General features: G+C 44.0%; 1 protein-coding gene across 3 annotated transcripts in view; it reads right to left on the reverse strand.

The window, feature by feature from the left end:
* LOC125438895 (cadherin-9-like) overlaps positions 1-24,234 on the reverse strand; it is a 226,358-nt gene extending 202,124 nt beyond the window's left edge. For all 3 annotated transcript variants that reach the window (XM_048507565.1, XM_048507567.1, XM_048507566.1), the window contains exon 1: positions 23,921-24,234. The gene's annotated coding sequence lies outside the window, so the exon portion shown is untranslated. The remainder of the gene's footprint in view (positions 1-23,920) is intronic.
* Positions 24,235-26,852: the final 2,618 nt, after the last annotated feature.

Raw genomic sequence — 26,852 nt, forward strand, 5'->3', positions numbered from 1 at the left:
GACAGATGTGCAGACTTCTCAGGCGAGTGATCTGCAATTTACTATTTTGTAGATCTGATAAACTGAATCTCTAGGAAGAATTAACTAGACTCTTTTTATTGCACGCATTTTCATAGGTAGAATTAACGGGTTCTTTTTTTAATTGCACATGTTTGCATTGGAAGAATTAATGGGATCTTTTTAATTGCATATGTTTGCATGGGAAGAATTAACTGGACATTTTATTGCACATATTTTCATAGGAAGAATTATTGGATTGTTTTTCATTGCGCTTGTTTGCATAGGAAGAATTAACTGGATAGTCATGGTGACTGAAGTAGGAGTTTAGCACTTGAGCAATCTAAGCTGAAATCCCCATGAAGCTATGGAAGCTGGCTGGGTGATCTTGGGTCTGCTACACACTTCTGGCAAAATCTACCTCACATGGTTGCTGTGAGCATAAAATGGAAAAGAGGATTCCCATGGGGGAGAAGGATAGGATATACTAAGGTGACCAGATGGTCACCTTCCTCATCCGGGACCGAAGGGAGGGTGAGTACCGATGTCGCGTGATCTTACTAGCGCCCAGCGCGTACCATCAGCACACGGGCTTCTGGTGCTCGCGGTTTGCTGCCCTGTGACAGGGTGGCAAACCGCGAGCCCCAGAAGCCTGTGCTCTCCTGCAGCCGGGCACACGGGAGGCTGCCGCACTGCCTTGTGCCCCCAAGGCAGTGCAGCAGCCTCCCAAATCGGGACAATTTGTTTGAGAACCCAGCGGGGATGCAGGACAAAATTGTCAAAAGTAGCCGAGGGTTCCCATAAAAGCGGAGACGACTTGGTCAGCCCTACAGGATATACTCAAAGTGAATAAATAAAATTATTTTCAATTGCACATGTTTTCACAGAAAGAATTAACAGGAGAAATGTATAATTGCCTGTTTTCATGCACCTTCTGCTTTAAAGAACAAAACAAGTAACCTTCCCTGTAGCAATAATGAGTGAATCATTACTGAAAGTAGACGCAGTGAGCAAAACAGGGTTCCCTTTGTCGTAGACTGAAGGGCTGCTTAAGGTGATTAAAACCTGGCAAATTCACCCCCTCGCCCCCAACACTTTTTCAGATCCATGCCACATTTAAATGAAGCTGACATCAGAAGTCTGGAGACAGCAGAGATGTACATTTCCATGTGGCAGATATGCAGTGTACTAACTCAAAAACAAATCAAGTCAGAAGGGGAAATGGATGTACAGAATGGTGTGTGTGTGTGCATATACATATATACACATATACACATACATACATATATACATATATATACATATATATATATATATACACACACACATACACACATACATACATACATGCGTTTGTGTATATATGTATATATGCATGTATACAAATATACGTATATACGTATATACACATATATACACATACACATATACATATACATATATATGTTTTACAGTGGGTCTTACTCCCAGGAAAGAATCTTTAGGATTATACCCTTAATAATGTTATGTTAATATCTGGGCTATGCTTCAGGTCTTTCTGACTAGTTCCAGATTTCTGCAATCCCAATAGTTTGCTTATTGAATGCCCTGCTTTGTTGGCTACCCTGATTCACTGGGTGCAACCCACCTTGAAAAGTCAGCAACAAATAATGTAAATAAACCATCATTCACTCCATTCCATTATTCCACAGTTGTGTTTTATTCAGCATCCCTGGACTATCTGCTACAAATTGGTGAAGATTTGTGTGAATGCTTCTCCTGAACACACATTTTATGACTGTTTAATATACATCCAGTACACATTGCAAGCCGTGCTTTCCTAACTGTGATATAGACAGATCTATCGTATACCCTTGCCTGAAGAACAGTTGTCATCTTCTATCTGAGGTGAGGTTGTCATCTTCTATCTGAGGAGGGATCCACATGGAGCAATGAGGGAACATCCGCCAAGCCAGCCAGGTTGGCCAAATCAACTCTGGCGATTAATGGGGTGACAGATGCTGCAGTCAGATTGCCTTTACATCCTAAACTGAATAATATATTACACAAGAAGTACCTTCTCCTCAATCTAGGACATCGATAGAAAATGGGCAGACAGTACTTGGATCATTCTGGTCCTTTGACATGGACAAATTGGATTGGAATGGTATGATCCAGACAGTGATTTAGAAACATCCCTAATTTAGATGTGGGTGGGTTGGCACATCATCTCTTGAAAGACTGGATTGTGGAGGTGTGTGATATGATGGCAGTGCTCTATGCAATCAATCTTACTAAACATAGTTTCAGGAATATTGGAGAGGAGGGAAGAGGCTATGAGTCTGTGACAGAATTTGTCTTTTGCAGGTTCAAACTGTGGCACCTCGACAATTAAGCAGTAAGTGACATGAAAGGCCCAAAACCCTGGGTAGATAATAAGGACCTTGAAAGACCAAAGATCTGACTTAGAATAAGATGCCTTTGTGTGCCCACCAGCATGTCAGTAATGAAGGTAATATATACTACATCCCTTGTTATTTAGTCTCCCAGTCTGAATGAATAACTTGTTTCCCAATACAAGGCCTCACAGTTGCCCTCTACCTAAGATGCAGAGAATGAGAGGTGGGCAGAAAGGGGTATAATGGTCCTCACAGCCTGTCATATAGTTCTTTATTCTTTATTAACCTTTAATAGGCATAGATAGATCAAGATTTACAAAGACACATTCTGCAGTCTCAAATATAGTTCAATAGCAAGAAAATAGTCCACATAACTTGATGGTTGACTTCAAGGGATTCAGATCACTTCAGATTTTTTAAAGAGAGATAGCCAGAGCAAATGCCAGTAAATATCCCTACACAGCAATGTAAAAATACAATCTAATATAAAATTGCAATAAAAACAGGATTATAGGTCCAGAACAGGGTGGGTTCAGAGCAGGGAAATCTACAATTGACCACTGTCTTACTCTCTCTTTTCTTGTGGACAAATATACCAATCAAGGACAAAAGAAACTATACGTAGCATTTCTGTCATATAGTTATAACAAATGATCAGGAGTGTAGTGCAACATAACTTCAGAACTAGGCTGAGCTTTAAAAAAGTTTGGTTGTGGTGGGTTTTCCGGGTGTTGGCTGTGAAAGCCTTCGACAATACATTTTTAAAAGTTTGTTTACTAGGATCTCCAGTTCTCCCTAGCCAGTGGACTGACAGGGGATATCCAGCCTTGGGTTCCCTCCCCCGCAGCGCCATCCAGATGGCCAGTGGGAGTCTTACCAATCTTAAAATAAGGTAACAACGGGGGAGACACTCTGGTATTCAGGCAACATTCTATGGTAAAAAGCAGCTTCTAATTTAGACTTTTCCCCCAAATACCAGTTTCTCCCTCATCATTGTCAACCTGATTACATCACTTCTGGTTGTGGTGTCATGAAACAGGTGACATTGAGATCCAGGTTGGGAAACATCTGGAGATTTGGGGATTGGGCCTAGGGAGGACAGGGACATCAGTGGGTACAATGCCCTCCAAAGCATCCATTTTCTCCAGGGGTACTGTTCTCTGTAGTCTGGAGATGAGCTGTAATTTTGGGGGATTCCCCAGATCCCAACTGGTGGTTTGTTTGGCATTCCCTCATTGGTCTGTCCTTTATAACCAATGTTTTAATTGCTGTTATTATGTGTTGCATGTACTTTATTTGTTTTTTTTCTCTTAAACTGTGAGGTGGGTTAATTGTACTGTTTGTAAAGAATGATTTTATCCTGTACATCTTAAATTGTTAGGCATCTGGGTGGCCCTTGTGAGGACAGAAAGGAAGGATTAAAAATTTACCAATAAATAAAAAATAAAGTCAATCAAGCCCAAATTAACACACTGGAGGAGCACAGGGTAGCTTGCCCTTCATTAGACATAACTGGCGGACTTCTGTGCTTTACAGGAAAGTTGGCTGTGTGGAAACATTACAAATTGTCTGCTGCTTTACTGTGAAGCTGGTTTTTGATTTGTGTGATGTGGGCTCAAGGGCAATCTGGAAAGTCAAAGTGGCCTGCAGAATGGGCTCTCTGGAGCCTCATCCCCCTTTGGCCATGCAGTGAAGGGAAGATGGGTTGACCAATTTAATGGACCACAGAAACGCTTGGATGGGGTAGATGGAATTCTTGCTTCTTAGACGGAAGCCTGCGTGGGGCAAGGAGATTCTCATTTTTCAGAGGAGCAAGCTGGACACAGCAACAGGATTCTCCACACATAGAGGGGAGCCAGCCTGGGCAAGCCAAGGAAATGGGCGAGGACCCAGGTAAAGCAAGGAGATTCTTGACCTGTTCAGGACCAGCCTTCAGTGTCCAGCCCATCTTGTATTACAGAAACAGAGGTGGGTCAAAACTAGTTGGGCAACAAGAAATGTTCTTGAGATTATGCTTCAGTTTGAAACACATTCTCCACCAAACAATATAGGAGTTGTCGAAGGCTTTCACCAGACCATGGCCACACAGCCCAGAAAACCCACCAGAACCAATATAAGAGTTTATCAAAAGCTCACTAGCACAACATATACCCAAGCTTGGCAAAGCCAGTTGTGACAAACCTGGTTCTTGCCATCCCCTTTATTCCCTACTGTAAATCCCCCTCCCATTTTCCCAAGAAGTTGTGAAATACAGAAAATTATTTATCTCAAGGGACCAGAGGGTCAGGGAAAGTCTAGTTATCTACAAAGCATGCGAAGCCACAAAGTAAGGACCAAGGAAATAATGTTCCAAATGGCAAGGGCTACATATATCTTTTAGCAGCATTGGCTTGTTGTTTTAAATGGCTACATTGATTCAGGAATGCAGCTCCATCACATAGATACCATCCCCCTGACAGACTTTTATTGAAGACCATGAACAAAGCCCAGGGTTGGTAGTCAATAGCAGACCACTCCTGAACATCATTTGCCTTCAGAGTCCTAAGCAATAGATGAGCTGCAACTCGATGGACACCCCCCCACCCAGCGAAAATGAAATATTGCAGAGAGGGGAGACACGTATATCATGTGAAAGGAAATTTTTTGCAAAGTTCATTATCTCATTTTGGTTCAATATTACATTTTGTCTGGGGTCCACAGAACAAGAACCTAGAAAGCAGCTTCTATTAATGTGTTCTCTACATCACCTGAATTAGGAGAGAGAGAGAGAGAGAGAGAGAGAGAGAGAGAGAGAGATGGTGCCAATTGAGGACATCAGCCAGAAATGGCCCTGTTTCTAGATGGCCGAGCTGAAAAAACAATGTACAGAATAGCAACACATTCTCAATCAAATTGAATCAATGTGAGGAAGTCCTGTTTTTCTAGTGTGAACTCTGTGAGCAGCTGTGGTGAAAAGGCAAAGCCCCTGCTGGGGATTATAAGGAAAGGAATTGAAAATACAACCAGAAGGATTGCAGCGGCCCTGTATAGAGCTAGGCTGCGACCTCATTTGGAATACTGTGTTTGGCTCTGGCTGCTGCATCTCCAAAAAGAAATAGCAGAGATGCAAAAAAAAAAAAGCACAGAAGTAGGTAACCAAGATGATTAAGGAAGAAGAGAAGATAAAGACTTCAAATGTATACTCTGCCTTTCTCTCCTGTAAGGAGTCTCAAAACAGCTTACAAATTCCTTCCCTTCCACTCCCTACAACAGCAGGCTGACCAGACGTCCCGCTTTTGGCGGGACAGTCCCGCCTTCAAACAATTTGTCCCGCATCCCATGGGTTATTTCCAGTGTCCCGATTTTGGAAGGCTGCCGCACTGCCTTCTGGGGCGCAAGGCAGTGTGGCAGCCTCCCGCGCACGCGTGGCCGTAGGAAATGATGACGACATGACGCTGGGCCAAGACATGGCCTTGTGACCTTGTGGGCGCTCCCGCTTCCTCCGCCTCTGTCACAGAGGCGGGAAATGAAGTGCCCCACAAGAGCGTACTTGCGTCCTGCGGCCGCGCGACATATGCGCACGTGGGCCACCGTCGGGCCCGGTTCACAAAGGTGACCATTTGGTCACCTTATACAACAGGCACCCTGGGAAGTAAGTGGCACTGAGAGAGTTCCAAAGAACTGTAACTAGCCCATGGTCACCTAGAAAGTGTAGGAGCAGGGAAACAAACCAAGTTCACCAGATAAGAGTCCTCTGCTCATTTGGAAGAGTGGGGAATCAAACCAGGTCCTCCAGGTTAGAATCCACTGCTCTTGACCACTACACCTATGACAAAAAGCTGAAAGCGTCTAATACAGGAGGGATCTTTTTATGTTCCAAGGAAAAGAGATGTGGTTTTTTTCATGCTTCTTTTGCTGTGGACTAGTGGGGTGTGGTTTTTGAAGCAAACAAAGATGGCGTTTTTGCTCTTGTTAGTGGTGTTTGCATTGTCTGGTATAGATGTCTCTAGCCTTCCAGTGCAGTTGTTGGGAAGGAATGTCGGTCCACATTGCAAAGAGAATTATTTTTGTACAGAAGTACCACCATGAAAGAAAATACAGTTGGTTCAGGGTTGGGTTGAGATGTGAGCACATTAATACTGTGCGCAGTTTGGAAGCCTCACTCACTGTGGACAGAATAGAGCAGATGCAGAGGACAGTGATCAGGAAAATCAGAGACCTGGGCTCCTTCCGCACATGCAGAATAATGCACCTTCAAACTGCTTTCAGTGCTCTTTGAAGCTGTGCGGATTAGCAAAATCCACTTGCAAACAATTGTGAAAGTGGTTTGAAAACACATTATTTTGCGTGTGTGGAAGGGGCCCTGGAGACCAAGCCTATGAGGAATGGCTGAAGGACTTTGGGATGTTCAGTCTGGGAAAGTAGAGGTTGAGGGAGGACCCATCTGCTTTCTTTAAGTATTTGAAAGGTTGTGACTTACAGAAGGGCAGGGAGCGGTTCCTGCTAGCAGCTGAGGATAGCACTTTCAATAATGGGTATACATTGCAGGCAAAATGGTAGCAGCTGATTTTTTTTTACAGTAAGAGTAGTTCAGCAGTGGAATTAACTGCCTAGGGAGGAGGAGGAGGAAGATGAAGAGTTCGATTTATATCCCCCCTTCTCTCCTGTAAGGAGACTCAAAGGAGCTTACAAACTCCTTTCCCTTCCCCCCTCACAACAAACACCCTGTGAGATAGGTGGGGCTGAGAGAGCTCCAAAGAACTATGACAAGTTCAAGGTCAGCCAACTGGCATGTGTTGGAGTGCACAAGCTAATTTAGTTCACCAGATAAGCCTCTGACGCTTAAGTGGCAGAGTGGGGAATCGAACCCAGTTCTCTAGACTAGAGTGCACCTGCTCTTAACCACTGGACCACACTGGCTCTCAGGGTGAGCTCCCCTTACAGCAGCAGCTGGAGAAATGCTTGTCAGGGATGCTCTAGACTGATCCTGCACTGAGCAGGGGGTTGGTCTAAATGGCCTCTATGGACTCTTCCAGCTCCATGATTCTGTAATTCTATAACTGTATATCTTTGTAGAATAGCCTGAGACCATGGAAGTCTTCAGTACCACAGAGGGGGATGCTCACTAGCACAACATGGACCCATTAAACCAGGGGTAGGGAACCTGCAGCTCTCCAGATGTTCAGGAACTACAATTCCCATCAGCCCCTACCAGCATGGCCAATTGGCCATGCTGACAGAGGCTGATGGGAATTGTAGTTCCTGAACATCTGGAGAGCCGCAGGTTCCCTACCCTTGCATTAAACCAATTATTTGCTGCAGACATTCCTTGTTTCACTAAGTCAGTGGTGGCGAACCTTTGGCACTCCAGATGTTATGGACTACAATTCCCATCAGGCCATGCTGACAGGGGCTGATGGGAATTGTAGTCCATAACATCTGGAGTGCCAAAGGTTCGCCACCACGGCACTAAGTAGTTCTATCCATGCACCTATTCTTTTTTTTTAAAAAAAAAAATGTGCCTCTTTTGAAACACCCTTTTAAAAAGATGGAGCTGACCATTATTTGATTTAGGATTTACCATTCTGGTTTATTTGTTCATATGAAAGATCATGTATTATATCCCATCTCATCTTCTAGATCATATGTCACACCCAACAGACAGGGTACGGAAGAAAGAAAGAAAATGAATTAAACATGCTGTGCAGATTTGGGAGAACAGAGGGCCCTGGCAATAAAATGTCGCTTCCCCTCCCACCTCCCATTTGCAGAAACCTCTAATACAAAACAATCGAAGCATACACTTACAAGTCTCATTGATTGACACAGAATGACGAGATGCATTATTCATGAGGAGGAAATGGGAACTTGTTGGCTGTTTGTTACCTGTGCAATTGATTTCAATTTTCAAATCTAATAGGAATTGCATATTTGTTGTTTAGCATGGGTAGAAATGCCAGAAATGCCAGTCTGCCGGCATACCTAATGAGCTATGATTTTTCTCATTATGAATATGATACTCAGATTTTTGTTTCATTGAAGCATCTGGTGCGTGTGCGCGTTTGTCTGTCATCTGCCTCTGTCTCTCTGACTGTAATCTGTTATAGGCCCTTTCTAAATAAACCCTTTAAAACATTTTGAGGCAGGAGCTACAATGTTTTCTCCCTGGAATTCCACATTGTGTTTACTCCCAAATGAGTCATTTGGCAGCCCCAAAATGTTTTACCTGATTGTCCTTTTAAAATTGTTCTTTGGTTGAAACATTCTCAAAACGTCTCCCGTTGCCTGTTCAAACTTTTTAAAGATGTATCGTTGAAGGCTTTTGTGGCCGGAATCACTAGAATGTTGTGGGTTTTCCGGGTTGTACGGCCGTGTTCCAGTAGTATTTTCTCCTGATGTTCAGAGGATCCTCTGAAGAGGCCAGCCACAGATGCAGGCGAAACATCAGGAGATTATTATTATTATTATTATTATTATTATTATTATTATTATTATTATTATTATTATTATTGCTTGATAGACCACCCAACCCCCGAAGGGCTCTGGGCGGTGTACAATGAGACATTAAAATTCATTAAAATACATTAAAAATGATTCTTTAGGCTGAAACATTTTTAAAACAAGTTTCGCTGCTGTGCAATCTCTTTAATACACAGTCTTACACAAGCCTTTATTGGCATATAAAACGGGACAAAGTTTTAAAACAAAACAAGGTTAAGAAATACAGTTAAAAGTGCTAAAAATTACTAATTTCCAATGCTATAAAATTTTGCAACAAGTTTCACAAAAGGAAGCACATCAGAGCTGATTCAGGGAGATTGGGTATCTTATAACACTCATGCCACTTGAGAACATTTCAAGAAAATGGAATTCATGTATTTCATGCGTTATCTTATTGTATTTAGGAGCATAGAAACAAAGAGAATGGCCAAGTGTGTTTCAACTTGCCGTGAGTCCTATCACATGAACAGAAGCTCTTTTAGAAGCGTTCCCATATTATCCCAGAAATCTTCCACTCCAGCCAGAGAGCTGATGGCAGCACATTACATCCTTGCAGTAGCCAAGGCTCTCCTCTGGGTGGAATTTATCAGCAGATGAAGATATGCTGCCATAATTCCACTTCATGGGATTATATAATGGCTGTTCGGAGAACAGGTTTGTCTTGGCAGCATGGAGTCAAATTATGAAAATCAAAGATCCAAGAGCCTATTCTTAACTAGTCTGAGGGCTTCCCACCTTTGTGAGCATAAGGAGTGATTCCAAGGGGAAACCAATGGCTTCAACCTTTCTAAAGATCAAAATATACCATTCTGAAATAAAGTGGATCTGATAACAGAGAGGGAATATAGCTATTGGATCCCACTAGAAAATGTATATGTAGCCAGTATTTTATGGCCCTTATCCATGCCAAAGGTTTCTAGAGTTTGTTTACTGGCCCATCTTTCAATGCATAAGGCACACACATCTAGGGAGCCCCATTAGTTTCCAAAGGAATTTGGAATGTAATAAATTAAAATGATTTTATTTTATTGCCGAAATCCAAATGGGGAACCGGTGACAGTAGCAAGGAGCCAATCCCTAGCCTCAAAAACTTCTTCAAAGCCGCAGGGAATGTATTGATTGCCTTTACTATAAAAAAAGCGATATATTGCTGTCACGTTGGTATGTGCCGAGGTAGTTACTGCTAGTCGCTCTGAGGACCATGACAAATTATACCTATAGTAAATGCCAAGGTATCTCTTTAAAACATTTTCCACACTTTGCTGCTGATCCCAAACTTCATCCTCTGCGCCATTTTCTGAGCTCACTCTCTGTTCCCCTCTGCTGTTTATTTGATCATATCTATGAGGGTTTCAGGGGGGGAATCTTCAAGGGTTCGGTTATATGAGGTATGGAGAATGGAAGCACGAAGCTATGCAGCACTGAATCATCTTTTCATCGACACAATTAAAAAAGGGAAAAATGTAATGACAGCCATGAATCATTTCAAGGGGGTGTGTGCGAACAGGCATCACCGTGGATTGAAAATATTTTTCAAACATTTCAGGTGATTTGTGCGGAAAGGGCCACACAAATATATATACATATATAGATATAGGAGCAGCAGTGGCATAGTGGCTAAGAACAGGTGTACTCTAATCTGGAGGAACCGGGTTTGATTCCCTGCTCTGCAACTTGAGCTGTGGAGGCTTATCTGGGGGATTCAGATTAGCCTGTGCACTCCCACACACGCCAGCTGGGTGACCTTGGGCAAGTCACAGTGCTTCGGAGCTCTCTCAGCCCCACCCACATCACAGGATGTTTGCTGTGAGTGGGGAAGGGAAAGGAGTTTATAAGCCCCTTTGAGTCTCCTTACAGGAGAGAAGGGGAGGATATAAATCTAACTCTTCTTCTCCTCCTCCTCCTTATACTTATATATATATATATATATATATATATATATATATATATATATATATATATATATATATATATATATATATATATATATATATATATATATATATATATATATATATAAAAGGAGTGTGTGTGTGTGTATACACACATACACACACATGGTTTTATATAGTTATACATAGTTTTTTATATATTAAAATGGTTCTAGCAAATTGAAAATGAAGAATCATGAGTTAGATTTGCATGAGGAAGAGCAAAGTTGAGATTTCCAGGAGAAAAAACAGCAGGGTTTTTAAGGAGAAAACAGCAGGGATAATAAATTCAAACACATTCCTACTTCAGGCACAGGAAAAAAGAGTTCCAGTCTTCCCTGACATTCCAGTTTAGGTAACAGCTGTAGTGGATTTCTCCTCAGCCTCTCTTTCAATGTCCACACCCCAAAAGTACGCCTATTTCCCCTTTCTCTTTGTTTATTCACGAGAAGCTGTATGTTCTGGGAAAGTTTAAGGTGCTACCGGACTTGAATCTCACTTTTCTTCTCGTAAAGCATTCTGACAGAGATGCTGGGTCTGCGTGGCCGATGACTGTTTCTCATCTTCACCCTTCTGCAGATGGAAATGATCTCACCGAGCTGATTTGGCTTTGTACCTTTGGGACTGATGCCACCACAGTTGAGTGGGTCATAGCTACCAGAGTTCTCCTGATGGTTTGTTGGTTTGTTTATACCCTGCCCAGTGGTGGGATCCAAAAATTTTAGTAACAGATTCCCATGGTGGTGGGATTCAAACTGGGCGGGGCATGACGGGGCAGTAGCCGGGCATTTCGGGGGTGTGGCATTCCTGGGCGGGGCTGTGGCAAGGATGCAGCTGCTGCGCAGGTCCTTGGGTGGGAAACTAATGCACGCAGGCGCAGGCTGCCACACACGCCGGTGCACCTCCTGCTAGATTTCTTCAAGTTCTGCATGCTACTGCTGAAAGGAGGGGCGTAACTAAGGCAAAAATCATGTGGCAAAATCACCAATTAGTAACCCCCTCTTGGCACACACAAATAATTAGTAACCTACTCTCGGGAACCTGTGAGAACCTGCTGGATCCCACCTCTGCCCTGCCCTACCCCATAGGGCTCAATACATGTTACTGTGGATCAGGGGTAGGGAACCTGCGGCTCTCCAGATGTTCAGGAACTACAATTCCCATCAGCCCCTACCAGCATGGCCAATTGGCCATGCTGACAGAGGCTGATGGGAATTGTAGTTCCTGAACATCTGGAGAGCCGCAGGTTCCCTACCCCTGGCTCTGGACCAAACGACACACATGTTCAGTGAAATGGAGTGCCAGGCTCTAGGAAACAATCCTGTGGTATGAAGCTCCAGCAAAAAGCTCCTTACCATTCCAACAAAGAAGGTCACAGCCTACCAGCACATATATGATTTCAAGGACAATGAATTTAACCATATACTTTATGCTCCCAGGCTAAAGTGACCATAGACATTGCTAACTTTCTTTGGCTCAGTTGCTGAAACCACATTTGAAAAGTTGTCTTTTTTTTGGGGGGGGGGATAGGAGACCTTTTTAAAAAACCCTTAAGCCTGCCCAGAAAACACCCCAGAAAACTCTAGGGTCCATCCAGCCAGTAACATATCCTAACATATCAAAGCACAGAAACGGAGGCAATCGCGCCTCACAGCCACGTAGTGATTGGAGAAATCACAACTCCCAGGGTGGAGACAAGCCGCGAAATGGAGGAGGACAATGCTGGAATGTGCCACAAAACAGGTCCTCTTCTAATAACTATCCCCCAAACAATTCCAGCTCTAACCATTATTTGCAAAATCATTCTGGCTTCAGTAATTATTCCAGTCATCAAGTTCAGCAGCAAAATAAAGTTGACAGGCCCCAGAATAAAAACCTCTTTACCAATTCTCCTCCCACGAAAAAGGGTGTGGAATGAGACAAACACAGGGCTTTTCTGTGGCATGAACTCCAAATAACAAATAAAACCAAACAAAACTGGAACAAATATGGCACCTCATTCTGGCCCCTTCCGCACATGCAGAATAATGCACTTTCAATCCACTTTCAATCCACTTTGAAGATGGATTTTACTATGTGGAATGGCAGAATTCACTTTCAAACAATTGTGAAAGTGGGTTGAAAGTGCATTATTCTGCATGTGCGGAAGGAGCCTCTGTTGCTCATTACTGCTCAGCTCAATGTTACAAAGGAGAACCAAAACCCCAAGCCATGTCCTCCTAGGCCGGGAAACAATGGGTAGATCAGACTAATAAAACTGAGGAACTGCCCAGCCTTAAAAGGAAAAAAAAGTTGGGAAATTAAGCACCTTGATAAGAAAAATCAGGCGTTCCAAAGAAGAAGAAGCCTGTATTAAAAATAGAAAGCAATTCCAGAGTGAACTTGTTAAAGTAAATACCCAGATGGAAAAGAACAAAGAGAAACTGACAATTTAAAAGCTCAACGGCAAAATGTACTAGAATTCCAGACAAACACAGAGGCTAGTTTTAAAATTCTTTTTTAAAAACATGGTAGAGCACCCCTCCCCGCAAAAAAAATCTCTTTCTCTTTCTTGTGGGAATGAGAAAATATTCAGTGCCCCAATTTCCTCATCACAGAATCAGGAAGGAAACCCAGCCTCTCTGGACCAAGATGAAGTCTCAAACTACAGCCCAGGGGAAAGAAAATGTTTTGATGGTGAGTTAGGGAATCCCTTCCCCACAAATAGTGAAAGCAACATCTGATTTCAGTCTCACCATTTCAGTCAGTTCAGTGGCGTAGGAGGTTAAGAGCTCGTGTATCTAATCTGGAGGAACCGGGTTTTGATTCCCAGTTCTGCCACCTGCGCTGTGGAGGCTTATCTGGGGAATTCAGATTAGCCTGTGCACTCCCACACACGCCAGCTGGGTGACCTTGGGCTAGTCACAGCTTCTCGGAGCTCTCTCAGCCCCACCTACCTCACAGGGTGTTTGTTGTGAGGGGGGAAGGGCAAGGAGATTGTAAGCCCCTTTGAGTCTCCTGAAGGAGAGAAAGGGAGGATATAAATCCAAACTACTCCTCCTCCTCCTCCTCCTCCTCCTTCTCCTCTTCTTCTTCTTCATTTTTTTTTGGGGGGGGGTTGCGGTTTTTCCCCCCAACAAAGAATCTAGATCTGGTTGCATTTCCATGACTGTCCCTCTTCCTCTCTCCCCTCCTCCCAGCTTTCTTCCTGCTGGAGTCATCTGGTAGCAGCTTTCAGCTTACTCATCTCTCGGACTTAGGCCTACTTAGGGTAACGCCCTCCCCGCCCCGAGACAGTCAGTGATGCATGCACCCTCCCCATCAGAATGATAGCAAAGAGAGAGAGCTTTTTTGATTGCCTTCAATGAAATATCACATAGTCAGATCTGATGACATGTTCATGATGTGATCCCTGTTTGATTAGCATAGGGCTCAGAGGAAGCCTTTTCCTATTAGGAACAAAACAAATGATACTGAAGTGACAGCAGACTGGCAGAACCATAAGAGATGCAAGTTCACAATTAGCACAACAAAACCTGAACTGAAAACCCCAGTGGTTAATATTCCCAACATGACTCAGCATGCGATCGGTATTCAAACAGTTGCGATCGGTATTCAAACAGGTGTGATCGGTATTCAAACAGATCACAGTCATGACATGCATGGTGTCAAACTAAGGCCCCTTCCACACATGCAGAATAATGCTCTTTCAATGCACTTTCAGTGCACTTTGCAGCTGTGCAGAACATCAAAATCCACTTGCAAACAATTGTGAAAGTGGATTGAAAGTGCACTATTCTGCATGTGCGGAAGGGGCCTAAATGCTTCTTTGGTGACATCATCACATTGTCCAGTCTGGTTGGCTCATGTAGCTATGCAAACTCCATCATATTCACCTGTATGTATTGCACCTGCGCATGCACAGTCAGTTCCGATAATCCGTTAATGGTATTGATCATGCAGCTGCATGCGCAGAAATGCCTGCATCTAGTTACAGTTCCATGCAAAGATCAAAGCATCCACACTATTCTAAGTCAACATTCTATATAAACTAAGTGTGCTCTCGAGAACCCTCCCTTACACTTACGGTTCATGCCAATATGCAAGAAGTACACATGGACCCATTCTGCACAAATGTCATAAAACGTCTGTAAAGCATTTTCAATCCTTCCTTTTGTTTGTGCTCACCCGCTTGAAGAATTCTTGGCCGCCATTACATAAGCTACCCCCACTTTGCCTTTTTTTGGGTTTTTTGGGTTTTATTCTTTTTAGTTCTGTGTTGGGTTGATGCTTCGATGCTTCACATCCTCGTGCTGCATTCTATACTTCTCATATACTCGATGATTTAAAGACTGCCCCCCCGATAAAAAAAACAGCTAAATTCGTCTAATAAACAGGCAAGGGAGAACTGAGAGAGCTCAGAAATTGGTGCCGAGAAGGGAGTTTGAGGAGCAGAGAAGCTTGGGAAATGTAGTCATGTAGATCGCACAGCAACTGAAGACATTTTCAAAATGTTTCAACCAGAGAACCGTTTTAAAAGGCAATTCATATAAAATGTTTTGAGGCTGGAACTAAAATGTTTGGGGGTAAAAACAAGGTGGAACTCCATGGAGGAAATGTTTTATTTCCTGCCTGAAAATGTTTTACATGGGCCCCTTCCGCACACGCAAAATAATGCGTTTTCAAACCACTTTCACAACTGTTTGCAAGTGGATTTTGCCATTCCGCACAGCTTCAAAGAGCACTGAAAGCAGTTTGAAAGTGCATTATTCTGCATGTGCGGAATGAGCCATGAATTGTACAGAAAAGCCAATTGAAAGGATTCTATCTGAAGGTATACCTCCTCATCTTTCCCCATCGTTTTAAAATTATGTTTAGTGTACTCTATTTTCATTTTATTCCATCCTCTTCATCCTTTTCTCTTCTCATGGTACCCTGCCTTTATTGAAATTGATTCCACTGTCTAGTTTTAGTAATGTTTTAATGGCTGGATGATAACTCTCTGTTTAACCTGATATTGTATTTTATGTAAATATTGGAATGCGCCCTGAGCCCACAGGAGAAGCGGTGACATATAAAACCAATAAATGAAATGAAAAATGAAAGAGCGAAAATAAAGGGGGAAAGGAACTTTTCCCCAAGTTACTTTGGCATCTATTTCCATGCCCCTCCCCAATTTTGCATGTGTAAATCAGAACACGGAGTCACGTGCGGAGTTGTCAGCCTTGGTGGAAAATAAGATGCTTACAGATCAGATCACTCCAGATCAGCGAAGCAAATAAGCTACGCTTCACAACTGGAAGGAGATAGCTTCGAAGCATGATCCAATGAACTAGACCTGCTTTCTCCTTTCCTCCTGTGATGAATCTCTGTAGATGCCAGAGCTCCTGCCCGCCTCTTCGGCCTTCATCACTCGGATGGCACTGCTGCTGAGATCAGTGGCTTACATTTTTTTTGTTCTTTGACCCAAAGGGGCATTTAGAATGGTAAACTGTTAAACTGTGGAATGCATCTCTCTCCTCTGACGTAGCAGCTCTGAAGGTTAGTATCCCACCACCACCACCACAGCCTAGTTCTTGTTAGCCTTTTCTAGTTATTCCAAGACCCTTTCTCCCACTCACATGATCTTGGATCCTGAATTTGCTGTTGGCATGTTTTAATAAGCCCCAAAGTGGACAAGCTGGATAATTTAGTTGATGCACACTTGGTTGTATGCAAAATTTATAGAGGTCAAGCTAAGATTTTGAAAAGTATGAGTATCTGCATTAGTATCTTTGATATATCTTTAGAAATCTAAATAATGTGGTGCTCTTTTGTATAATACTTCTGAATAAGAGTCTAGTCAAAACACAATGGCCCCTTCCGCACATGCAAAATAATGCGTTTTCAAACCACTTTCACAACTGTTTGCAAGTGGATTTTGCTATTCCGCACAGCTTCAAAGAGCACTGAAAGCAGTTTGAAAGTGCATTATTCTGCATTTGCGGAATGAGCCTTTGTTTGTGTTAAGCCAAGAATACATAGGTCTTGCCCTGACCTGAATGGTCTAGACTAACCTGATCAGATCAGATCTCAGAAGCTAAGCAATATCACCCTAGTTAGTACTTAGGTGGGGGAACCACCAAGGAATACCAGGGTCGCTATGCATAGGAAGGCAAGCCACCTCTTTTAGCTCCCTTCCGTGCATATAGAATAATGCACTTTCAATCCACTTTCAATGCACTTTGCAGCTGGATTTTACTGTGCAGAATAGCAAAATCCACTTGCAAACAATTGTGAAAGTGGATTGAAAGTGCATTATTCTGCATGTGTCAAAGACGCCTAAGCCTCTTGCCTTGAAAACCCTGCTAGGTGTCCATGTGACTTGACAGCATTTGTACACACATACTTACATTTTCAAGTTACATTGAGTAGCTGAGGCCACTCCTATCTGCGGCTCATTCCGCACATGCAGAATAATGCACTTTCAAACTGCTTTCGGTGCTCTTTAAAGCTGTGCGGAATGGCAAAATCCACTTGCAAACAGTTGTGAAAGTGGTTTGAAAACACATTATTTTGCGTGTGCGGAAGGGGCCTCTTATTTGAAAAGGCAGTGCTGGTTCCTGAAAGTGGTTGAGGTCACACATGCCCTCATCAACTAAGCAACTAAGCAGTCCCTATGGACCTTTTTTATGGGGTTATCATGAACAGCGTTATTAATAAACAGGAATGTGCAGTTGGAACTTTAATTCACAGGAATGTGCGGCTGGACCCAGTTCTGAAGGGGGCTGAATCTACCCCCCCCCCCCTAATATTTAGTGTGAGAGAAGCAAGGTAGAGACCTTTTATCTGATGATTTTTTTCTGCCATCTTCTGTAGTTGGAAGGGCTGGGGTAGCAAGAAGAGAGAACTGTTCAGCAGCAGCAGATATGTGAGTGGCAGGAACACTATCCAATGGAAAATGTCCTCCTAAACAGAATCATCCCAGCTGGCAATTCTGTACTCAGCATTTCCACTTTCCGCCATGTCAATATCCATAGGAGTGATTTCTCATTCTCATTCTGGGCCCTAGTTGCTGGGTTTATCTCATTCACTGAAACTGTACATACGCCAGACAGGCACAGGACAAAAGAACTTTGCTAGCATCGTATTGTCGAATTATCGTATCTATCAGATCCTCTGAAGATGCCAGCCACAGCTATCAGATCCTCTGAAGATGCCAGCCACAGATGCAGGCGAAACGTCAGGAGAGAATGCTGCTAGAACACGGCCATACAGCCCGGAAACCACACAGCACCCCTTTGCTAGCATCCTCTGGCAGACAGGCATGTCAGATGGGGAGATAGTGAAGAGGCTATGGATTGCTCATTTCCTCTTTCTGTAGGACTTGCAGGTCCATCTGCCTTCCAGGGACTGGAAAACACTTTGTAAAAGGTGGCAAACAGGCAGAAATGACATCACGCCATGGGACAGAAAGCATTTTTTTCTCTAGCTGGACTCCATAACAGATGTCCCCTGGGCTCCAAGAAAACTGCTTGAAGAAATGAAATGAATTTGCATGTAAGAGAGGGCAGGGTTTACCATCCTTCCTCTCAGCACTCTGGTTTTGTTAATAACATATGCACCAAAGATATTCCCTTCACTTTCTGCTTGAGCATTCTGGGAAAAGGAAGAACTCAGAAGTATTCTGAAATCTGCCTCATGTTCCCACGGTTTGGGATGGGGGGGGGGGATATAAATAACTCACAAGGTATCAGAGTATGGTTCCCAAAAGTGACTGTTGTGAAAATAATGTCTTGCCAGCATGTTGTTTATTATTACTGTCCTCTTTGCACAGATTGCTGAGTCATGTCTTCTTTCTTACTTTTGCATTCCCCCTTTTTTGCAGAAATCCGGTATTTGCAATGAAACCAAAAGACTCTGCTATACCCATCTAAACCTGTGGAAGTCCACATGCCTAGGAGAGCATAACTCCACTTCGTCTCCTAAAAGCCACTTCTCTGTGAAGCTCTTTTGCGAACACAAAATGTACTCATTGTCTCTGCTCAATTATTCATGATCAAATATTTGTGTATCTGTGTATAGCCTTTTCATAGAGCACCTGCTTGAAGTCTCATCGGTTCAGAAGGGACTCTTGAATGGGTAGAATAATATTCTCCATGCGGGCTTTGGTGACTGCTCTGCGGTTTCTCCTTTCTGGGCTTTCTTCTTTATGTTCACGCTATAGAAACATCAGGTTGGTGCAACTGCATTTCTCTTCTGATTCTAAGATCCTAATTTTCTCTTCTCTTCTCTTCTCTCCTCGCCCCACCCCCCTTCCTGTGTGCTCTAGGGTAATTATCATACTACATTTTGGGTGTAAATTGTTAACCAAGTTTTCACTTCCAGTTGGATGTCTGCCCATTGACAAAGAGAGAAAGAAATGATGGATGGATAACAATAGTCTGTGTACCTTGGAAAATCAGTAGTATCTCTTTTAATATCCCTGAAGACCCAAACAAACTGGATCACACCTGCAATTGTCATTTGACAAGGGTCGTATTTTGGCAGGCTGTCGGCAGCACATTTTAAGGGGAATTGAATCTCATCGTCCATCTTTCAAGTCTTTCATATCTTTTCACACAGTGGTTACCGTATATACCTTAGTGTTACTATTTTAACCCCAGTTGTAATTCTGTGACTGGAGGGAGCTGCCTAGCATCAGTGCCCATTTTCTGGGATCCACTAAGTCTGCAAAAACGTACCATGGAACTGGGTTATGTTACAACAGAACCCAGTTTGCAAGGCTGCTGTCCATTGTCAAAGGTTTTGGGGTGGTTTTTGTGAGAGTTTATGGCAACATAAAAGCTAATACAACATGACCTGTGAACCAGAACATTCCAAGTCTTAGGCCCCTTCCGCACACACAAAATAATGCATTTTCAAACTTCTTTCACAACTGTTTTCAAGTGGATTTTGCCATTCCGCACAGCTTCAAAGAGCACTGAAAGCAGTTTGAAAGTGCATTATTCTGCATGTGCGGAATGAGCCTTACATTCATTAGGCAAGAGCTGTTATTGTGGTTAAATTGTCAGGATGGGGAGACCCAAGTTACAGCTCCCATGTAGAAGTAATCCTGAGTCCATCACACACATACCAGCTCTTTCTCTCACCCTAACCTTCCTCATTGGGTGGCAGTCCATGTGAGAATTAAAATGGAAGAGGAACAAACCAGCTAGGAGCTTGCTGGAAGAAGGGAGGGATTAAAATATGACAGACAGGTGGCCTGTCTCTCAATTTGAACCTGCAAAGCATGTTAACCTACGCTAGAAGACTGCAAAAAATTTCCAAGACAATGCATGAGAAGCACACGAAAGCAGTAGTCAAATGCTAAGTACTGTTTTATTTTCATAAACAGCTACAGAACACTATACCCATATTGAAATACTATAATTACAACAAGCAATTATCTCCACTGTCAGGGATTTAGATAAACCTCACCAGGAGACAGTAGAGAATTGCGTACAATAGAATGCTAAAGGTCTTTCACATAATAGCTTTATCTTCAAAATGCTGGTAATATACAAGGTGGAGGTGTTCATTATTTATGAACAAGCAACTATTGTTTGATGTCCCCCCGCTCCAAAATCGGAGGCTTGAGTGGCAGATTAAATTGTTTGGATAAACGTTCGTGAAGTGTATGTTGTTACGTTCCGCACAAAAGCTGGTGTAAGGTTTTAGGGTTTTGTATGAACTACGCGGGCTGCTGAAAGAATTCCTAAATATACATCCAAGTTTTGATACAATACATCATGACCCAGCCTTGACAGCTGTTGACACTCAACATTTGAATCCATAATAGCATTGTGTTATGAATGAAGTATGTTCAGAGAAAGATAAGAGCCTTTGAAGAGTTTCATAAAACATTGGGCAGGTGTCTCTTGGGTAAAGAAGAAGAAGAAGAGTTTGGATTTATATCCCCCCTTTCTCTCCTGTACGAGACTCAAAGGGGCTTACAATCTCCTTGCCCTTCCCCCCTCACAACAAACACCCTGTGAGGTAGGTGGGGCTGAGAGAGCTCCGAGAAGCTGTGACTAGCCCAAGGTCACCCAGCTGGTGTGTGTGGGAGTTCATAGGCTAATCTGAATTCCCCAGATAAGCCTCCACAGCTCAGGCGGCAGAGCTGGGAATCAAACCCGGTTCCTCCAGATTAGATACAAGAGCTCTTAATCCCCTACACCACTGCTGCTAAAGAATGTTCTATTCAGTTATGGAGTTTATGACCATACTGAGCACCATGATTTTAGTTTGGTTGTTTGGTGTTTGGACCCATATACCCAATTTGTTTGAATTCTCTCTCACACCTGTCTAATTTATTTCAGAATTGTGCCTTTCCTGCCTCCCTTCTCCCCAGGAACATGTTAGGATTGCAAAGATATAGATTGAAGAGGGTAAAATTGTCATCAGCCTGAAGACAATGCAACCCCATTACTTACTCAGAATGGCCAATGAAACCTCCATTCAATATAGAGACTACTTCTTTGAAAATGGGGTTCAAAACTGTGGAGGGTTTCGTTTTCCCTTTATTTTGTCTCTCTTTTTTTGAACGGTAGAATCCATGCTTTATTGCAGGCGTGTGACAATGTTTACTGTTCTGTGTCAAAAATAATGTAACACTACATCACCCTTGTGTGCCACTTCAGATGTTCGGGTCCAAGCAAACTTTGGGGAAGAAAGAAAATAAGAATCACCCCTAGTTTTATATAAAGTATCAGCCCATAGTGCCGGCAAGTGTCTATCTGGTTTCAAGTTAAGACTGTTGATTCTAGCCTTGATGGACTCCCTGCTGCTTTTACGACTACCAGACAGTGTGGCATGCCTGCCTGCTTGCCTCTGTATAAAGTTTTATACTGTTGCTAATAAAACTTTACATCACTTGGCAATAATATGTACAACGCCGATCCTTGAATCTTTGTGGCTTGGTTGTCAGTCTCATGACACGTACATGAGATCTATTGCGGACCTGAATGTGAACATTTGCTAAAATGTCTCCTTTAAGGGAGCAACTTTTTTTTTTTAAAGTCCACTAAGCTGTTGCCCTGATTTTGGGAAGGTAAAACAAAACAGGCATCTGTTCATACACTGGAACCACCTGGTATGAATCAGATACTCCTTAGAATGCTATCTATTATTGTTGGTGACCCTCAAATGCCCATTCCTATCTGCACGTCTACGGAGCTGCGCATTCCCACTGAATTGGAATACATCCCACTGAAAGAATGCAAACAGGTTCCACATTCAGATGTGCATCTGATTTACTCTCCCAAGTCTTCATGCATGTGTGGAAAACCTGGTTTGGGTTGGAACGTCGATGCATGGGGCTTATAAGATACAAATCATTAGAAATACTATTTGGAACCACCCCCACCCCCACCCCCCCAAAAAAAATCTCCTTTGAACATCTTACACATAAGTAGTAATCATTAGCATACATTGTTGGCAGACATCATTAAAATGATGAATAACTGCGCTCAAATGGAGAAAGGCATTCCAGATTTCAACATAAAAGATGTCCTCAAAGTGTACAGTCAGAAACTGGAATATCTGCACCCTGGGTTTACAGTCTCTGAGACATGATCTTACGGCCATATGAAAGGAAGTTGAATCTTTTGCCCCGTCTTGCCCCATTCACCGTTCATCAGCACCTTGATTTCCCAAACTTAGCCTGTGCAAATGGAACCGCCGCTCTCTATCCCCAGGCTTCTGGCTCTTTCTTTATCCTGAGCCATTATTTCAACCTGCCTGCCAGTGGATGGATGACTGCTGCCCATACGACTGCAGAGGATATTGATTTCCTTTACAATTCACATTCATCATTTTTTTTTTTGTCCAAGACCTGGGTATCTGTGAAATTGGAGGGATGCCATTGTGTAAGATTCTTGCATGTGTAATTGATTTTTTTTAAAAAAGAGGACTCATCAATGAACTTTTTTTCCCCGAGAGGTCTCAGACTCTTTTTAAAAAATCTGCTTCAGCTAGTTGTTTTCTGTTTCCTGTTCAAAAACAGAAAGGTACGCCAGGTAGAGGAAGGGCTTGTGGTCTGTGGGGGGCTATGGGGTGGGTTGCCCCCCTCCACTTGCTGACTTTGCCCTTAATGTCTTCAACTTAGTAGCTACAGCCCTGAGCAGAAAGCCTGTGGAAGAGTTCTGTGGAGCTTGAAAGCTTGAACACTGAAGCCCAGCTAATCCTACGGCATCTTTTTCTGAGACTAGCATGACGTACAGTCCGGACCGGTTTTTCTCCCACTAGCATATGAAAAATCCAGATTCCTTCTCCCTCTCCCTGTTTCCTCTTTCAAAAAGGATCCACCTGCCATTTAGTATCAATGACTTCAATCTAGTCCTTGTTTATCTTTTCCCTGAGTTCTACCTGGATCCTTGGCAAATATCACAGCCCTGGCTACACGGAGCTGCGATGGCCAAAATATTCCCCGGAGAGGACAGCGAATGCTTTCTGTGCAGAGATATGAACTACGATGGACAAAAGTGGGTGAAATGGCAAACTGAAATGTCAAAAAAAAAACCAACAAGCCCAAGCAACCCCCTCCCCTGTCCCAAATACACCTGAACTGTTCTGCAGCCAGACTGAATGCAGAAATTACCAACATCCAATGAAGTCTGTTTAGAAGAAGAAGAAGAAGAGTTTGGATTTCTATCCCCCCTTTCTCTCCTGCAGGAGACTCAAAGGGGTTGACAATCTCCTTGCCCTTCCCCCCCCCTCACAACAAACACCCTGCGAGGTAGGTGGGGCTGAGAGAGCTCAGAGGAGCTGTGACTAGCCCCAGGTCACCCAGCTGGCACGTGTGGGAGTGCCCAGGCTAATCTGAATTCCCCAGATAAGCCTCCGCAGCTCAGGCGGCAGAGCTGGGAATCAAACCCGGTTCCTCCAGATTAGAGACACGAGCTCTTCACCTCCCACGCCACTGCAGTGGGAGGTTTGCGGCTTAACCCGCTTTAAGTCTGGATCCAACTTTCTGAAACACCTGGCTGCCTTCCCTTTGCCGTCCGCCTCCATCCCTTCTTTCCCCCCGTCCCCTGAACATGCCAAAGTGCGAAATAAAAGCAGAACAGACGGGTCAGGAGCCCAGACATGCCTCCTCTGGCTGCAGGAACTCTTTAGCCCGAGAGAATCACTCACCTGCTCTGGTCCAGTGGAAGCGACCAGTGGCTCGCCTGGCTGCTCTGCCGGGTCCGCGGCTTCCTTCCTTCCTTCCCCAGTTAGCTCCAGCGCTGCCTCTCCCTGCCTGGCGCGCTCTCCCTCGCCCTCCTCCTCTGCCTCCGCATCACTTAACTTCGGCAGCCAGGAAATCAAAGCCAAAGGCACCTTCTGCCTGATTGGTTTTCCCTCTCCGAGCCCGTGATTAATACGGATCTGTCCCTCGCACATGGGAGAGCGACGGCTGCTGCCCAGACCTGCAGCCGATGTTCACTGGGTGGAAGGACGAGTGGGGGGAAAAGGTAGGGGAGCAACGTGTCTGGGTGCATGTGCGTGTGCGTGTGTGTGCTGGTGGGAGAGCATTGGCTGTGCCAGGCATCCTGTGATTTGCAAGTGAATGAAAGGGGAGGGCACAGAGGGGAGTGCTATGACAAGAACTCCCCTTGTACCAGGCGTGAGCTCTCACTTCCAGGAGCCCCACTTTATCTGTGCAGCCCTGAAAAGGGAGGGAGGGGGGGGGGGGGTTGGAGAAAGAAGCTAGTCATTTCCCCAGCTTGTAAATCGGCTGGATGTTTTCCTGTGTTCCTCTTGCGGGGTGATTCATTGAGACTTTCATAATAATAACACAGAGCACAACACTTCCAAACCTGTTCTTCTCCTCGCTCCCATCTCAGAATCTTCCCCAAGTTCAGAAACGTTAGACGCAAACCTGGTCACGCTTGAGTTGTGGGACAGAACTACCCTCTTTGTCACAGTGTAGTGGTTAAGAGGGGTGGACTCTAATCTGGAGAACTGGGTTTGCTTCCCACTCTTTTACATGAGTGAATGACTAATCTGGAGAACCAGGGCCCCTTCCGCACATGCAGAATAATGCACATTCAATCCACTTTCACAATAGTTTGAAAGTGGATTCTGCTATTCCGCCCAGTAAAATCCAGCTTCAAAGTGCATTGAAAGTGCATTATTCTGCATGTGAGGAAGGGACCCAGGTTTGATTCCCACTTTTCCACAGGAGTGGCGGAATCTAATCTGAAGAATCAGGTTTGATTCCCCATTCCTCCACATGTGTGGAAGGCTCTAATCTGGAGAATCGGGTTTGATTCCTCACTTCTACACATGAAGCCTGCAGGGTGGCTTTAAGTTCTCTCAGAACTCTCTCAGTCCCACCTGCCTCACAAGGTGACTGCTGTGTTCAGGGGAAGGCAAGGCAAATGTAACCGACTTCGAGGTAGACAAAAGCAGGGTATAAAGAGCAACATCCTTGCCTCCTCCTTCGTTCTCCCAATACTTTCCTTGCCCCCAATTTGGGACTAGTTCTGACAAACTCAGCATCCTGAATTGGCTGACTTGGAGACTGCCAAGGAAGACAGAGGTTGCTACATGAAAAAAGACAATGGCAAATCACCGCTGCCCATCTCCTGCTCCCTGAACACACATTTTTCTTCTCCTGACAAACTTACTAGTTATGTGTAGTGAGAGAGTGGGAAAATATCTATACTTTCCACCCCTGATGATGAGCACCTGTTTCACTAGATGTGAAAAATCCACCATCTCCAGGTCCAAGTCGTGCCGTTTCAAGACTTTGCATCATTTGACTGTTTTGCTCTCTTGTCAGTTTCACCCTCCTCTTGCACCCTATATTTTGTGTGCAGCTAATTTGTTGAAGGTTGTCCCGGGATGTTTGCTCTGCAGGCTCGGATCCTGGGCTACTGTTCAACCTGCAATGTACTCAGTTGTATTCAGCAGGGCCCGCTGATTCTGGCGATATGTAGTTTTCTATTTTTAAATATAATTTGGTTGAGTTTTCTTTGTAGCTATGCAGACACACACAAAAAGAATTTTAGCTGCTCTGAAGACGGGTTGGCTGCCCATTGAAAAGCGTTGGATTGACCTGGCCTCCACGAACTGGCTTAGTTTTTTCTGAGCAGTAAGAAAAAAACAAGCTGACCTGCAGAGGACAGGTCATCTCAATGCTTTTCAAGGGGTGGCACATCCTTCTTCCCAGTGGCTAAGATTCTCTTTTGTGTGCCTGCGTAACTAAAAAGACAGCTCCTCCAACATTTAAAAAGGGAAAACTATATATTGCTGAAATGGACAGAACCAGTTGAGTACAACTGTATACTTTTTGGACTGAAAAAGCACCCGGGATCAGAGCCTGCAGAGCAAACATTCTGGGGAAACCTGCAGAAAATGACAGCAGGGAGAATCCCTTCAGCTGCACACAAATTGTCAAGCTGAGGGTGAAACTAAGCAGAGAGCAAAACAGGCAGTTTGGAAAGAGCCTCTTTTCCCCTTTGATGCCTTTGCTGTCAGGAAAGTACATCAGAAGCTGCCCAGTGGTGGGATCCAAAATTTTTAGTAACAGGTTCCCATGGTGGTGGGATTCAAACTGTGGCGTAGCGCCAATGGGGCTGGGCGGGGCACGACGGGGGCATGGCCAGGCATTCCGGAGGCGGGGCATTCCTGGGTGGGGCTGTGGCAAGGACGCAGCCGCTGTGCCAGTCCTTGAGCGGGAAATGAATGCATGCAGGCGCAGGCTGCCACGCACCCCAGTGCACCTCCTACTATACTGCTTCAAGTTCTGTGTGCTACTGCTGAGAGGAGAGGCATGACTAAGGCAAAAATCACGTGGCAAAATCACCAATTAGTAACCCCCTCTCGGCACACACAAAGAATTAGTAACCTACTCTCGGGAACCTGTGAGAACCTGCTGGATCCCACCTCTGAAGCTGCCCCCTGAACATCTTATTCTGGGTATGTGGAGTGCAAAGAGGCAGTCTCCTTTTTAAAAGATGTCCCACAGACATCTTTTTTGGGGCTGTGCGGAATGGACCATGTGCAGATATGACTCCTGTGTATGAGTATTTGAAAGGGCCAGAATAGAGGTGATACTTTAATGTAAGGTGGTCCATTA

Source organism: Sphaerodactylus townsendi, linkage group LG09, assembly GCF_021028975.2.
Source record: "Sphaerodactylus townsendi isolate TG3544 linkage group LG09, MPM_Stown_v2.3, whole genome shotgun sequence".
Classification (NCBI taxonomy): Eukaryota; Metazoa; Chordata; class Lepidosauria; order Squamata; family Sphaerodactylidae; genus Sphaerodactylus; species Sphaerodactylus townsendi.